We start from the raw sequence: 17613 nt of genomic DNA, 5'->3' as shown, positions 1-17613 counted from the left end.
CAACATTAGACAGAATAATAATAAAATGCATTAGCTGAATCACAGAGCGGCACAATGCTATGGGAGTGAAGTGGAGAGAGTTGGAACTTTCCAGGGTTTGGTAGCCAAAATAAAGAGAGGGAGATGTTAGCCAGAGATTTATACCCCCCAATAATCAATATCAATTTTTCCAAGCCATCCCAAATGCACATTCTTTGTAAAAACCAATGTGCTTGCTATGCAAATGTAGCTTTAAGATAAGTCTATTAATGTTCCCCTTTCCAACCAGACTTCCAGCCCCAAGAAATTCTAGAGCTAATGATTAATGGGTATCGGTGGGGGTAACATGCGAGTGCCCAGGAAGAGTCATTACCTGGGCTGAGATGTGAAGGGTCAGCAGGAAGAGTTAGCTTGAACCCCATGAAGAAGAGGGCAAGACTGTTCTAGGCAAAAGGATGCATGTGCAAAGTCCTTTAACAGCTTGGACTAAGCTGTCTTATATAAGTGTAAAATTTATCTTATATGAGTATAATTTAATTATTATATATATATATAATATTTTATGCTATATGGTGGGGTCACATTTCATTCTTTTTCCATGTGAGTATCCCGTTATTGCAGCAGTATTTGTTGAATAATTTGTTTGTTAGTTTTTGTTGGCTTCTTTGTTTGTTTGTTTGTTTGGGAAGTGCATAGACTGGGAATTGAACTGGGTCTCCTACATGGCAGGTGAGAATTCTACCAAAGAACTACCCTTGCACCCCATCAGTGTAATTTAATTAAAGTTAGATTTCTACTTTATCTTTTAGATCTTTGAAATTTCTTCATATCTATAATTTATATTTTTATTTAAAATTCACTTGTAATCAAATTAGAAAAAAATACTTAAAAACAGAAAAGCAGATATTCTGAAGTGCTTCAAATAAGGAAGATGAAAATAGAAAACCAAAACAACCCTTAAAAGGAAGGAGCAGTACAGTACTGTATGGATGGATGGAAAGAGCACCAGACTGAGATGTGGGCATTAGCTTACCATTCATTCATTCACCAGTGGTTTATTGAGCATCTCCTATATGCCAGTCACTGTTCTAGGTGCTGGGGGCACATCAGTTGACAAAGCTTGCAAAAACATCAGTGAACAAAATAGACAATGTAAAATGTAAATTATGTTAGATGATGCTATGTGCTGGATAGGGAGTGTAATTCGAAAAAGGGATGACTGGGAAGGTGTCAATGAGAAGAAATCAAGGAAGTGAAACATGGTCAATCACTTCATCACCTGGGTTTCACTGTCCTTGTCTTTATGAAATGAGATTGGATGACATAACTCTGAAGATTCTTTTGGCTGGGAAATCATACATTTCTATGATTTTACTATAACTACCAGAGGCTTTTTCTCTCTTTCACTGAACTATGAGCTGGTAAGTGGGTTCTATGCTAAACTGCCAAGCTTTTGGTAATCTGTCATACAGCCATAGAAACTAATGCATACACTCTGTTTTTCTTTCTCTCTCTTGAAGATCACCCTATCTCTTCTCTGAAGTTGTCTCCATTGTTTCACATGGCAATCCATCGATATGTGGAAAGAAAATACTGGACATTCTATTTATATTTATTTTTATCTCATCTTTTTATTTCTATTGTTTGTTTTGTTCATATATTTTATAAAACACATGATATATTGGCTCAGTGCTATATGTATATAGTTTATAGACAAATGAACACACATATATTGGAGGTATATACCCAATTTTTTTTAGTGAGAAAAATTAAAAAAAAATTTGGATTCTTCAGCATCAAAATATGCCTAGGAGACTGCTTTGACTACATTCCTAGCTTCCCTTGCTGTTAGATGTGGTTTTATGGTTGAGTTGCGGCCAATGGAATGTGTGAGCCAAAATGATGTGTACTTGTTCTAGACTTCATCCGCAAAACTCTTACTCCTGATCTTTTCTCTCTTCTATGCCTATGAGGATGACCTCAGAATGACCTTGGGAGTCACAAGTTGACAATGTCAGGGATTCAGTTGGCCTGGATTCCTGTGATTTAATACAGCAGGGCCCTACCTAACAGTTGGAAATAACTTGTCCTATTAAATACACAAGAAACAAACTTCTTTTTCGACTATTACATATATGGGTCTACTTGTCACTGTTACCTAGCCTAACATAATTAACTTGAATAAGTGAATGAATACTAAACAGTGTTTTTTAAAGTATGATTAGTGATTCATTTCACATACTTATCATGGTTTGTTGAAAATGAGTGACACTTATATTTATAGTTCCTTAATGTTGCTTTCTAAATACTTCTTTTGTGTTTTAAATATGTCAGGCATGGTGCAAGATACTGGAAATAGAAGGATGATTGCAATTTGTCCTTACTCTTAAGAAATTTATCCTGTGATGGGGAAGATAGCCATGTGAGCAAAAAAGTTCAACATCAATTGGTAACTGCCATTATGAAAACAGGTATTAGGAAGAACAACTATAGAGAAGGGAGAGGAGTGTGTGGCTGTGGTCAATTACATATGTGGATTTTTGGTGGGGGTGGGGGAAAGTAAGTCCCAGAAATGTCCCTCTTTAAAGATTTCCTATACTTTAGGACGTTATGATGGCTAAACTTCCACCATTTATTCCCTTTAGTTAAAGCTGTCGATTGAAATAACATGAAACACTCTTTTGTCCCCTAATGGGTGACATAGTAATCATCACATTAAATTGTAGTCAATAGTTTCTTGGGTGGAAATTATGGAAGAATTATCTAAAGGAGTGGAAATGTGCAAAAATGAGGAGGATGGTGGATATGGTCCCACAGCTTGGGGTGCTGTTTTAGGTAGTAGAAGATTTAGTGGGAATCCAGGAAAATGCCCAATTGCCTAAAGACATGTAAAGATAAAGAAAAGTAAGTGGACAACAGTGTGTGGAAGGTGCCCCCAAGGACAAACCTTTACCAAGTTGCTTTCTTCTTTTACCATCCTCCCTCTGCCAATCATATGTCCTCAGTTTTCTGGGTCAGAACCAGTTTTAAATATTCTATTTTTTTGTTCTCACCTGAGTTTGAGGGTCTGGGAAAAATGACCTCTCCCAGATAATTATTTGGATTATGGGAACCAGATTTATCCTCTTTTGAAATGTAAATGCAAATACCAGTAATTTTGAAATATGGGTTACATATATTTCTAAATGAAAATGAAGATTTATTCTATGCAGTTATAATAGAGACATTGTAAAGAAAGATTATGCCCAAAGGTGAGCCATTGAGCTTGGTGTACTCATGAAAGCAGTGCCAGATAACCCTTGGAGGACATTGCTTAGAATTTCTAATTCCTAGAAGCATCATCTGTATGGCAGAGGTATGTATCTGAATGATTTATATATTGGCTTACCAATGGAGCAACATTAAATTTTTACTAATTATACAGAATGGCTACAAAGACTATGTGCTGAAATTTTGTCACTCTTTAGCTACTTTTACTGGTACATTCTAACTAGGACTTGAGATGATATGGGGGCCATAGAGCGTTTACTGCAAAAACCCAGAAGCCAGGGTCCTGTTGTATTTGAAGACAACTTTTCCCTTTTTAGTTCTGGGATGCTGGTAACCAAGGGGATCCCCCAAAACAGTGTAAATGGCCACACAATTCCAAGATGCCATTGACCCAGGAAGGTTTTCTTTTCTGCATCAGGGAGGGGTGGGGAGAAGAGGAGAGGGTGATTGTTCAGCAGACCTGAGTTTTCCCACTATCCAGCCCATGGAAGCGCTCCAAGTAAGATTTCCCCCATCGTTAAAATGGACAGTAATATCCTCTCTCTCTATCTGTGAGAATTAAATGAGATCCATTTGTGAGCAAAGGTGAGCCCAAAACCATAGAGAGGAGAACCAAAAGGAAGAGAACAAAAAGGGAGGCAAGTCACATAGACAATGTGAGGAGAGAAAAGCTGTTCAAAAGCAGAGCTACAAGAGGTCATAGTGGCCAAACCTAGTCTCTCTGTTTCTGTTATCAGATGGCCATGGGGTCTGTCAAGAGATAATGGGAGACTTGGACAAAGAGAAAAAAAAAAACAAGAATTGTGGTTGGGAAGGGAAAAATTAAAGAACAGGATAGAGAGGAAAAAAGAAGCTTGGGGAAGACAGTAAAGGACAAAAAGTGATGGTTTGTCTATTTTATCTTCCATTAGAAAGAGATAAGGAAAATCAAACAACTTGGCAATGGTTAGGAAACAGTGGGAGGATTTTGAAAGAAGTTGCGTGCGTGTGTGTGTGTGTGTGTGTGTGTGTGTGTATGTGTGTGTGTTCATTGACTTCATAGGGATGACAGCAGTTGCCTGGAAAGGACTATGTGGTGGGACCCTAATTATTAGTTCAAATGGGAAGAATTTGCAGTAATTCAATCAAAGAAATAAAGAATTTGTTGTAACCTTCAGATGACAGAGAACGTGGATATATTTTGTCGACTGTATCAGAAAGGAAAGTACAAGGAGCTGTGAAGACTTCACCAAGCAAGTTAAGGCTAACTGTCAGTACTCTTCAGGGTCATGTAGCAATTTTATTGAAAAAAAATTCCATTATACTAAATTTCCATTAACAACAACAGAGAGAATTGGCATTAAGATAGGGAAATGTAAGAATGCAATAGAAAGGTGTTTAGAGAAATATGCGGTTAGAAACCTTCCATTTGCTCTTAATCCAGAATGGAGATGAGTTCTCATTGCTGTTGTGATAGCCAGAAATGTCCTCTGTGCATGTGGTGATGAATTATATGAGCAGAAAGGGCCTGGAGAACAGTTTCAGATAAGGGCAAGATAGCATGAGGGGCTTCAGGAGGAAATGAAGGTACTTATTTATGAGCAGGAGGTCCCTAAAAGATTTCCACTGGGTACTTTGTTGGGGGGTAGAATTTTAAACCATTATTGATTGAATAGAAAACATGCAATCAATATTACATACTTATACTTCTTCCAAAATGGATTTGAAGGTGCAGAAAGGATTTAATAAAGCTAGTCAGAAAGAGGAAGTGCTGAAAATAGCAATGGCTAGAGAAGATGTCTCATAGAGGTCAGAAAAGCTGCTACCCAAGTAGATAAACTTGTATTTGAAGTCCACAAAGAAATAATAAAAAAAAAAAAAAAAAAAAAGGAAGGGGAAGAAAGAGTAGTACCCAGAGAATCCAAGTAAGGAAAGGACAAAGGAGACAGGAATACTGGGTCCTCTGTAGATGAAACCCAAGTCACAGAAGAAAGGAATACAGAAGAGTGAGACAAGAAGAGGGATTAGATCACAGAAAGAAAGGGGATAGATTAAAGGGAGTCTTGAAGGCCTAAATAAAACCAGACTGTTCTAGAAAGAGCACTATTTGTGGTAGGAGTATGTAATCCAAGTGACAAAGAGTGCCAAATCTAGAAGCAGAATGAAATTTTACAATAAAGTACAAGGCTGACTATGAAAGCGTAGTTTATCATACAGATTGACTTCTGGGTCCTTAATACTCACTCATTAGTAGGGAAAGAATGCCACAGAGAGTAGGCAATGGATCATTGGAAAGGGGAAATGTATGCAGCGTGATGCTCAGTGGGAAAGAAAAAAGACCAGCTTTGTGAATGTTCCTTTCTGTCCCAATATTTATGAGCAAGACAAATGAAGTTAGTGGAAACCGGAGGGCAGGGATCAACTACAACCTGCCTTTTTGACAGACTGGTGGAAAGCATGGTTTCACTTGAAAAGGGTTTTGAAAACACAAAGCAGCAAACTATGAAGATGATACCAAACTAGAGGATAAAGGCACGGACAGACAAAAGGAAAATGATAAAAGTATTATAACAATTACCAAAGGATGTATACACATAAAGCAGAAATGCAACTACATGAAAGTAAATTTATTTGGGGTTGCAGGAAATAGAACAAGAACTACTACTTGCATATCCTTTCTTGCACCATGCTCCATTGCACCTTTGAGTTTTTGAACAGGCTAGTTCCCCTGGATGCTATGCTCTCCCTCCCTTTGTTTTTCTATTGAACTCCTATTTATTTCTTAGCTCTCAACTCTTTAGTATTTCCCTGAAGAGTCCCAGCAGAGTTTGGCCCTTCAGCCCACTCTGTATTTCTATAACACCTTTCCAAATCTCCAATGTAGCACATCAATATTGTACTATAATATCTTTTCACCTATCTGCTTCTTTCATTAAATGCTTCTTTCATTGTGCTATAATCAATTTTTCCTAGCACAGTGTCCAGCATAGGGCAATATAAAGTTATAGGTCACGAGAGAGTGTGTTTTACTTTGGGAAAGACTTAGGCCAGGGAAAATGGTAATTCTTAGTCTCTGTGCTGTGTAAGTAAAGTTTTGGCATTAGTTGGTCAAGAGGAAAGAAAAAAGAAAAGCTGTGTTATAAGCAGTAGTAAGGTAAAAAAAAAAAAAAAAATAGAGCTTTGTCTCACATACAACTGGCCCTAAATTCGTTTTTGTCTTTGAGCCATGATATCAGTAAGATAAGAAAAACATGGAACTAGGATTAGGGGGATAAAGACTTTCTGATACAGTAGAAATGCAAAGTACAATGCATAAAGGTCATTGTGGGAAAGACCTAGGCAAAACAAGGATGTAAAAGAAGCAAAGAGAAAACAACTGCAATTGAGGAGAACCAAACAAGTTCTAAAAATGATACATGAGTGTCACTGGCTGGAAATATGGCTGGTTTGATAGTTGGAGGGAAATTATAAATAGGTTTATATATATAAGCAAATACCTTTTATAATAAAGAACCTATGAGAATAAAATGAATCAAATATGTAAGAGTTTTGAAATATTAAACCTATTCTGTCAATGAAAGGTATTAATGTTATTTTTCTTGCCAGTTCAATGTCATTGGAAAAGCCATTTTTAAGAGTTTCCTCTACTTTGCTTTATTATTATTTTTAGACCTTCAGTTGACACAATAGCTGAGGTGTAATATTTGCATTCCTGAATAGGTATAAGATCTAATTATACAGCCATTTTAGTCATACTCAAGGGAATTATATCCCTCGTAGCTGGAATGCTATAGAAATTATGAGAATTCTTTACATGAGGTGAGAAAAATAGGCACAATCCAGGTTATTCTTTGTGCCACAAGCATGTTGCATCTACTTGATAGTTTCAGAGTGTTACTGTGAAAAATAATATAATCAGATTGTGGGTAATAAAAATAAAATCATTTTTTCTGCACAGTCTATTTAGTTCAGTTTCTAGGCATACATGAGAGTATATGAAGTAGCACTTAAAGGCATATAGATAAGGAAATTGGATTGAAATTTTCATTCTTGACTGCATAACTGACTTAGAAGAATTTGCTTAATTTTAGTTCCTTCCTTCACAAAATAAGGTCAATGAGAACCAATAAAAAAGATAAGTAAACCCCTCTAACACCATCTACGTTAATCTCACACTTTCCTAGTGACGATGACTCATCTTTATATTACTTTTTTTTTCATTGTTTTTACTTTTTTTCTTCCATGGTGATCTTCTGTTCTCATTCACTTCTGCTCAAAGGTCAAAGAATCAATTAATGTATTTCCCATGTAGGAAATGCACGGGCACCTCACATGTGGCAGAGTTACAGAGGAGGTTAAGATCATCTCTAAGTATATTTGGAATTTAGTTTGCAAAGATTTCACAAATTGTTCATTTTGCAGAAACAATTTGGCCTCCATCTAGTTTGCCTAGGAAAAAGTTCACTGGTTTACATCATTAAGGAAATCAGAACCTCATTAGGGAATTCAGTGGTCCTTCGCGTGGAAATGTGGATGCCACTAAATCACATGGTACAAAAATATAGTTTATCTGCAGATAAGTGAGAAGTGAATTTGAGTGAAAGCCATTCACTGCAGACAAAAAGGGAACATACGAATAATTTTTTTGCCTCATTTTACATGTATTCAGACTAATCGCCAGAGTGACTCCACTGAGATGTCAAGGATTTTTTAGATATGTAAAGTACATCAGAAATTTTTATGAGAAATGAGTAGCAGAGGACTTTTTGTTTTTTAAAGCACATGTCATGTAATTGTAACCCAAGGTATTATAAACTATAACATAGTTTTATTTATGGCCATTTTCGTCTTTGCTTGTAATGACATTCTGGTTTTCAACTTTGGAGCATCACATTTTGATAAAAAAAACTTAGGGGTTTATGGAAAATGCAAATGAGAAAATTGGCCTACAAATTTCTTGTTCAATTTTATCAGATGACTTTTATCGTAGTGTTTTATTATGTGATTTACAGAATGGGGTCAAATATTAAATTATTATTTTTAAAAATTATATATATATATATCCTTTTCACATGTGAAATCCCATGAAAGAATGCTTACGAACTGTGTCTTAAAATAGTTTGCAGATTACCCTGGAAATCTACCTTAGAACTCTAGTAACCCTTATTGCATAAATTTTGAAAAGGGACAAATTGAGTCTGAAATAATCCTTATTTTCATTGCTTTATATTAATTCATGGAAAATAAATGAAAAAAGGTACTGAGAATGACATAAGTTTTTTAAAAATTGCCACTTAGATTCCATTCAGCCCTAAAACATTTCAACTAAGAGAAAAACTGCGATATCTAAGGGGGATCATTTTGAATTTAAAGCTGAAAATACATGTTCAGTTGTGTTATCTGAAAAAGTCTTTAGGCAGTATGAGTCCTTGAATATCTGAGAGCACTTGACTACAAGAGGAGATGAAACATGAAGATACATATGACTAGTTTTGAGAGATGCTAAGAGAGAGGAAGTTTTAGAGGTTTAAGCTTGTGGGAAAAACCATAAAAATGCAAAAAAAAAAAGTGCAATATTGTAAAAGCTGATTTCCATATAGATCCAGGATGAGTTAAAGCTAGAGAACTGAGTTGATGATGCTTGTAGGTGAGAATAGTAGAGTTAAGTGAGAAAGCTTTCTTAAAGGAACCATTTCTATTATAAATTAAAGATATTCCCAGTTGTTTGTGAGGGAAAACTGAACAGGCTACAAAGGTGAACTGGAGCAATTTTCCCTAGGGTCATTAGAAACAGTTTCCTATTTTTACAGATAAGGTACCTCAGGAAAGGAAAATGGTCTATTGGTTAAGTCTAGATCTCCAAAAGATCTTAGGTTCTCAAAAACTGTTTTAGAGATAGAGTACTTTGGTAGAGATCTTGACTTCTGAGTTCCAATCCTGGCTCATCACTTACCAGCTGTGGAGCTGGGAATATTCTTAACCTTTGTGTGCCTTAGAATTCTCATTAGTAAAATGGGAATGATAGTAACGATATCTAAGTCAAAAGTTGTAAGGTAAGGAGTTAATACATGTAAAGTCCATGCAACAGAACCTGGCACATAATAAATGTTAATCATTCTTAAAAATGGGCTATCATTTATAGAAGAACTTCTATGTGTCAATTCTGTCATATAACTTATTCCATGTCTTCACAATAGCCCTGCAATAAAGGTTATCATTATTGCCATTTTGTGAATGAATGAACAAACTGAGGCTCTGTACTGTGAAATAATATTCCTGAGGTAGCATGGTTATTAGAGCCCAAGAATACAGGTCTGTTAATCACTAAAGTCATGTTCTTTCTTCCATGTGGTGAAAACCTCCAAAATTTTCATTTTCTTTCTATAGTAGATCATTATTCAATAGTATTCAACACTATGCCAGTAAGATGCTGTTAGCATAAGGTGCTGAACTGGGGGGAAAAAAATTGCATGGCAGGGTGTCCCTGGTGTAAGTTGGTTCACAGCCAGATTCTTCATCTCTAATATTATGCATCGTCTGTTAAGTAATTTGTAATTGCTTTCATATCTTCCTGAATGCACAGGAATCAGCAGGCTACAATTCCTGAATGACCGTCTCAAGGTCTTCTACAGAAATCTGCAGATTGTTGAGGGGAAAGCGTTTCTCAGAGGAGCAGAGCCATGTCCAAACACAAACTCCTCAATTTTCCTTTACATTTCTGAGGCTGCCTGAGTTAAAAAGATTGACTAAAAGGAGATGTAATACATTGCCTCGAGCCATCTGGGATAACGAAATTTATTCCTCTCTCCTCTGAGGGATTTAATGAGGTCAAATAAGATAAAATAGGTGGAAGGATAAGTTTTTTTTTGCAAAAGAGGGGATAAATAAATGCAAGAAAGGAATTATTTTTATTAGGAACAGTAAATTAGGCAAATAAAAAGCACTTCTCTAAATAAATGGTTAATTCTACATTCTCTGTTCTCATGCTGCCAAAAGTTTGCAAGGGGGATGGATACAATGTAGAGCTGGCTGTGTGAGTGAAGCATCTGCTGCGCTACATATACTCAGGATTAAGAACTAACTAAAGTCTAAAGTCAGACAGACCAAGATTTGAAACTCCAGTTTGCTGCTTCTCGCTGTGTGACCTTGTGCAAATTGTTTCTTCTCTCTAAGCCTCAGTTTTCTATATATAAAGTGGGAATAATAAGATTATCAATCTCAACTAGTGTTATAAAGATGAAATGATTATATGACTTAAAAGATTAAAAATGTAAAGTATTTAGAACAGCGCCTAGGGTGTGGCAAGGGCACAACGCATACTAGTTCATTATTATTCTAAGTAACAGTGGCATTTCCATACAAGTACAATCAAGAATGATTTCTTTAAAATAATGCTTTATCCATTATTGTGTGTCCCTTGCTCAGTTAATGCCAGGTGCAGTGCCTGGCGTATAACAGATACTCATATTTTTGTTGTATTAATTAATGGAAGGATAATATAATGTGTTTACATAGACATGGCGCCTTAAGTGCGCTCTCTTACTAGACTTTGGACTCGTAGAAGAGCACGTGGACAGCCGGGGCGGGGCTAGGTAAGGTGTCTATGAAAAGATATCTTGCCTCTCTCAGGCTTCCCACAGTGCCTCTCATTTCTGCAGGGAGGAGCAGAGCCTCATCACACAGTGGGCCTCTCAGAGCTGAAGCCCATTGGATAAAATTCGGCTCAGCTTTCGTACCCCGTTTGACCCCCAGTGGCCTTGAGCTTGGATCAGTGCAATAAGGAGCAGGTAGTTACAATGGTTTATTACACCTGTCTGCGAACTGGGTTGAAATGGAAATCCCCAAACCCAGGAGGAGGCTTGAGCATATACCAGCCTAAACCGTCAGGACAAAGGCTAGGACATTTTTGACTTTGGAGATTTTTTTTCTTTAAAGAAAAGATACAGCTTTCGGATTTAACTTTTCATAAGTAATTTCAGAACAAATGCTAGATTTGTAAGGGGGCAATGAAGCTAGAAAATTTAAGTAAGGCTAATCAATTTGGGGCATTGTACTATTTAGAGAACATTAAATCCTGTATATAAAGCATTTAATTTAAAAGCTGTAGTGAGAAAAAAGTGGTCTCAAACAGAAGTGAACTCTGTTCTAATCATGTCCAAAAGAACTTATTGTTTTCCCTTAAAATTGGTGCACCTTTCTGAAATTCCATCTTTTGCCCTTTTTGCTCATTTTTTAGGCAACCAAGAGAAATGGTATGATTTTCAATGGTTCTCTGACCCCACCCCTCCATCTAATCAATAACAAAATTCTGTAAATTCTACTATAAAGTTTTCATATATGAATTCTTATTTTACTCTTACTGACATATGATTTCATAGACTGCAAAAACCTCCCAAATGGAGGCACTGGGCTCCAATTCATTTCCATAGTGCCATAGGAGTAGCTTTTTAAAACCGCAGACCTGATGAAACCACTTGGCAGCTTTAATATTTTCCCTGGTCCCCAACTATGAGAATAAAATGTTGATTCTCACATTCAAGTCCCTAAAAATATTACCCTCATCTATTTTTCTGGCTTACTCCCCACCATTCTCCTCTCTTGTGTACTATGTCCCAACCACAGCCGGACAGCTTAGTGTTCTACAAATGTTCCAATGCCCACCTGCTTCCTCTGCTTGGAAGTCCTAATTCTCAATTTATTGATTTTATCAATCCCTTATAACTCACTTTGAATTCACATTCTTACTCATTCCCTCTGAACTCCCCACCTCTAGATAGTACAAACACTTCCTCATCACCTATGAGCTCATAAGTGCAGGAAAAAATGTCTAATTCATCTTTATATCACCAGGACCCAGCATAGAATAATCCCCTGAAGTATGCTAGTTGGATCGAAATATAAGATGAATAATAAATCTTCCAGAGGAGCCATTTCCTCAGTTGGTGTATTTTCGTCCGAGATTGTTAAATGCAGAAGGTATAGAACATAGTTGCTTTACCACAAAGGGCACTGGTGCATAAAGCACATATGGATTAGTGGATTAATTGCTGGCTGGCTCCAGGACAGGGATATTTGTGGCTATGTGTCACCTGAAGGTTTGGATCGGATTAAACTCTGTTGAAATATGGACTCTGTGATTTTATACTCACGTGACCTAGGGGGAGTCCTTTCATTTTTCCTTTGTCAAATGAGGATAACAATACTTTCATATTGTGTAGGATGACTGCAGATATTAAACAGTATGTACAGCCCATAATACCATGGTTTTAGTTTTATTAATACAGAGCATTACTTGCATACATGTTTAGAAATTGGGTAGTACATCAACAGTACTCCTAAACAGAAAAAAAGTTTTGTGCTGATAGATTCATGAGGAAAATGTAGGGACTGTTATTATGGGATGTTGCCCAAGCTAAATCGCCAGGCTCGTAGTATACGGAAGTACAAAGCCCCTTAAACTATTTTTTAGTTCTCGTCTGTTGTGACCACCTGAATAGGGACATTTCCATTTTCCTTGTAATGTGGTTTCTGGTTCCAGTAGTTGAAATATTAGAGCTCAAAAGGAAAAAGGCAAGATATTAAATGATCCATTGATTATCTGATCTCTCAGTCATCCTAAAATAGTTTCCTTCTCCATTCAACATATTTCTTTTAACTGTTTACAGATAGGATCATTATGTGGGACTTTGGCAGGATATGTATGTGTAGGAAATCTGAAGAGGTCTCTGAAATAAATACAACCATTAGGACTTCCAAATTTTACTTTATGGTCATCAGTTTAAAAGGTATTACCAATCAGCTGCCTCTTGCAGGCAAAGAAAAAAAAAAATCTGTGGGTTGAAGATACTATAAATCAGAGATTAGCAGGAAGATGCTCTTTCATCTCCAAACTGGGATCCAGGATGAGAAACATATCTAGTTTCTCTAAGAACATGTCTCTTCAGGACTTTTTTAGAGGGCAAAATGAGCTAAAACCAAAACCCCCCATACATTTGCTATAATAATATCCCGGCCCTCTTTGCCTGTGCCCACAAATGCTTACAGCTGCTTGTCCTGCTCCAGTGGTTGTGCCTCATTCTGCTTTGCCACTTGGCCCTTTCTCAGCTCCTGTCTGATCATATTTTGAAATGTCATTTATGTTTATGCAGGCCAGTGCACAAAGCAAAATTAATTTCGCTTACAACAGTACATTAATATTATTACTTTTGACACCATGGAAAACTTATTAACTATAGCTTGTCATAGACCTCTTGCTTCCCTGAATAGCCCAACTACAGAGGGAAAAAAATATAAGCGAAAGGTTTTTTCCTATCAGCAGACATTGTAAGAAATCAAAGTAGTTGAGTTTTCAGTAATTATGCTAAAATTAACTGTCTTTTTGATGAATGGCAAGAAAATTTCTGTCCCATTTTGTTGGACTATTCTTTAAGAAACTATTTTGTGGCACATAATTTAACATTATGTAGTCTATCTGACTACAAAGACCATGCATTTAAAGCCACACCAAACCAGAATGAAAGAGAAAGTCACAGGTCTTACAGCAAATGGAAAACCCTTTCTCTCTTTTCCATTAACTGTTGGTTTCATGGAAATGATTTTATATAATTTTTTTTTATTACTCAAAGCTGGCATTTACAACTAGAAAGACTTAGCATCTGAAATGCAATGGTAAGCTCAGAAGTGAGTCCTAAAACTTTTTTCAGTATACGAAATTAGGTGCATAACAGTATGCATTTTCCTTGCTCATCATCCAATGGTTTGTCTGTTACCATACACCAAGAATGAGATATACACTCTTTTTTTCTTTTTGGCAATAATACAACTTTTCTCCACCTACAGCAGTATACCATGTCACACTGCAAATGTGACTTTTAAAGTGACACAGTAAGCTTTTGGTAGGTCAGCCAGGGAGTCAAATATCCTTATTGTCAGAAGCAAGCCAAGGGTTTTGTAGAAATGGATGGCTGGTCAGTCCTCTCCCATACCATGTACATACCGTTGGAAAGACTCGTAAGTGGTACTCAGATATTACCAAAGAGTATCTAAAGGTTAGTAAGTTTTATTATAGTGGAGCAAACCTGCCAACCACCAAACAATTTCCTGCTATTGACTTTCTTTCTCCAGGAAGGAGAGGGGAAAAAAATTGAGGGCTATTTGTAATAGACTTCAGCTGGCATTTAAAAAATACAGGTTTTTAATCTATGCTTCAAGGAGATATTTTTGATCAATTGTTTCTGTGAAGGTATGGCAAAGGTATTGAAAACCTTTTCAAAATAAATTTACTGCTGCATTAATCCAGGGTATGAGCTCTTACCTATTTATTTTGCTTCATTTCCTTGTAGGACATGGAAACATTCACCTCAGAAAACTATCTTTGCCAGTTAAATTTTTGTTTCAGCCACACAACTTGATTACCACCCTTTCCAAATGTATTAATCTCTTAATGATGGAAGATGTGTGAGGTTGCAAATCTCAACCCTTACAGAAGTACTACTGGGGTGCTCTGAGTCCTGTTGTTTATTGCTAATCAATTTGGACTTCTTTACTTTCTAATTCTTTAGGGCAAATATTAACTAAGATCCTGGAATAGTATATTGCATAATTTCTTGAGTAAACTATTTTGGAAAAGGAAAAAAAGAACTCACTTAAGTTAAAATAGAAACCCACTCAAGAGGACTGTGGGAAGGTAGCAGAATCGGAAGCTCCAGGAATCAGTCCCTCCACCAAAACAATTGCTGAATTGGCAGGAACTTTCTGTATCAACTATTTTGAAATGCTGGAGTCTAGTGGAACACTGCGCAACACCCAGGGAAGAACTGGAGGAAGAGGCTGGTAAGTAATAAATTTCATCCTCCTTGTAGCTGCTACCACTATCCACCACCCAAATGCATGGCAGGCAGTAGTGGGGGGCTATAGCTTCTGCAGCAGCTTACTGGAACGGGTGGGCTACAAGGACCTAGTCTTCCCAAATCCAGGAATCTGTAGCCTGAGCAGTGATCACGGCTTTTAATCAGCTACTTCAGATCACTGGGATCCAGCTCTGATGGTGATCATTGCTCCAACCCCCTTTAGGCAAAGGCTGCAGAGAAACCTTTTCTCTCTCTCTCTCTCTCTCTTTTATCTTTCAGTTCCTTAGTAGGGAGCTAAAGGATTGGAAATGCCACAAATTGATGGCTCCTACCCTCAACAACAACAAAACCTAGCAATCCCAGAGGAGGGGGACAATACATTTCCAGAGTTACAACAACATACTACTCAGAATGCCCAGTTCTCAACAAAAAATTAAAAAACACAACAAAACAGGAAAGTATGGCCCAGTCACAGGAAAAAAAGAATTTGCCAGATATGATCCCTGAAGAAATTCATGCACTAGAACTATTAGTCAAAAACTTTAAATCAATCATTTTCAATATGTTCAATGAGCTGAAGGAACCTATATACAAAGAACTAAAGGAGATTATGACAACATTGTCTGAGCAAAATAAAGAGGTAGAATTATAGAAAGGAACCAATCTGAAATTTTGGAGTAACTAGGTGCAGTAATTAAAATGAAAAATTCATTATATGGATTCAAAAGCAGATTTGAATAGGCAGAAGAAAGAATCAGTGAACTTGAATTCAAGACAATAGAAACGAGCCAGCATAAGGAGCAGAAAAAAAAAAATGAGGAAAAATGAACAAAGCAGACCTGTGGGATGCTATCAAGCATACCGATTATGCATCACTGAATTCTGAAAGAGTGGTCATTTATTACGTCAAATGTATATATGTGTGTGTGCAAATATTTATATATGCATTTATATTTATACATTTGTGTTAAAAATGGGAATAAATATATCACAATCTTTGCTCCTAGGACAATTGCACTCATATTTATAGATTTCCATATTGTATTCATTTAAGTACAAATATTTTTAAAGCATACATATATATATATCATATTCTGCTTTTACTGTTTATTATATGAAAGCATTGTTCCATATAATTATATCTAATGGATGACTAATATTCCACAAGTGGTAGTATCAATTTTCTTATTGTTGAATACTGAGCCACTTTAATATGTGAAATTATAGGTTAGAGTAACTTAGTTTCCATAAAAATGTGTATCTGTGGTAGTTTAGATATGACAGCAAGAGGCTTAACTTTTTAATGTTTCTAATTGCTTACAAGAACTCTTTACAATGTGAAATTTTACATCTCTGGGGAGATTTTTTTGATGCAAATTACCCTCATTAAAAAGAAAGACTTTTAGTGACCTAAGAGAGAAAATGTGGCATGTACAAATAATACTGTTATTACTATTGGTACATATCTAACTTTCCACTGAGGGATTTCTGATTGGGGGCAATTTATGAAGAAAGTTAGCCAGGGACTGACATAAGAAACCCATTCTGCTAAATTTTCATTACTCCAAAAAAGAAAAACCACATACTTCTCAATCCCTCTATCTTTCCCCAACCCTGTATAACTATGGATCTAATTGTGTCTCTATAGATTTACTTATATTGCATTGAATCTGTAAATCAACTTGGGTAGAATTGACATCTAAACTATATTTAGTTTTCCAATCCATGAAAATGCAATGTCCTTATATTTTAGGACTACTTTGTTTTTTTTAAGCGATTTTTGTAGTTTTCTCTGCACAAGGCTTTTATTTGGATAAATTTATTAGATACTTTATTCTTTTCTTGATTTCCTCCTTAGATTGCTCATTACTAGTGTATAGAAACCCTACCGTATTTTGCATGTTTATCTTGTAACCATTTTCTTGTACTCATTTACTAGCTCAAGGAGCTTTGTGGTAGATTTTTTGGGATTTTCTGTATTTAGGATCATGTCATCTACAAATAGTGAAAGTTTTAGTTCTTCCTTTTCAATTTGGATGCATTTTATTGCTTTTTCTTGCCTAACTGCTCTAGTTAGAATTTCTAGCACAGTGTTGAATAGCAGTGGTGACAGTGGGCATCCTTGTCTTGTTCCAGATCTTAAAGGGAAGGCTTTCAGACTTTTACCTTTGACTAAGATGTTAGCTGTGGGTTTTTCCATATATGCTTTTTATCATGCTGGGGAAGCTACCTTCTATTCCTATGTTTTGAAATGTTTTTATCAAGAAAGGATGCTGAGTGTTTGTCTAATCTCTTTTCTATAACAATCAAGATGATCGTGTGGTTTTTCCTCTTTGATTTGTTAAAGTGGTGTAATACATTAATTCATTTTCTTGCATTGAAGTACCCTTGTATACCTGGGCTAAAAGCCACTTGATTATGGTGCATGATTCTTTTAATGTGGTGCTGGATTCAATTTGCAAATATTTTTTTGAGAATGCTTACATCTGGATTTATTACAGAATTGGGTCTGTAATTTTCTTTTACTGTAGTATCT

At 36.3% G+C, this 17613-nt stretch overlaps 1 protein-coding gene across 6 annotated transcripts in view; it reads right to left on the bottom strand.

Annotated features, from left to right (window-relative positions):
- SYT1 (synaptotagmin 1) overlaps positions 1 to 17613 on the bottom strand; it is a 1262805-nt gene that overhangs the window by 129170 nt on the left and 1116022 nt on the right. The gene's annotated exons all lie outside the window — the stretch shown is intronic.

The sequence above is a fragment of the Tamandua tetradactyla genome, chromosome 7, assembly GCF_023851605.1.
Source record: "Tamandua tetradactyla isolate mTamTet1 chromosome 7, mTamTet1.pri, whole genome shotgun sequence".
Taxonomy (NCBI): Eukaryota; Metazoa; Chordata; class Mammalia; order Pilosa; family Myrmecophagidae; genus Tamandua; species Tamandua tetradactyla.
The sequence above is the reverse complement of the archived record's forward strand: the minus strand, read 5'-3'. Positions and strand labels throughout refer to the sequence as shown.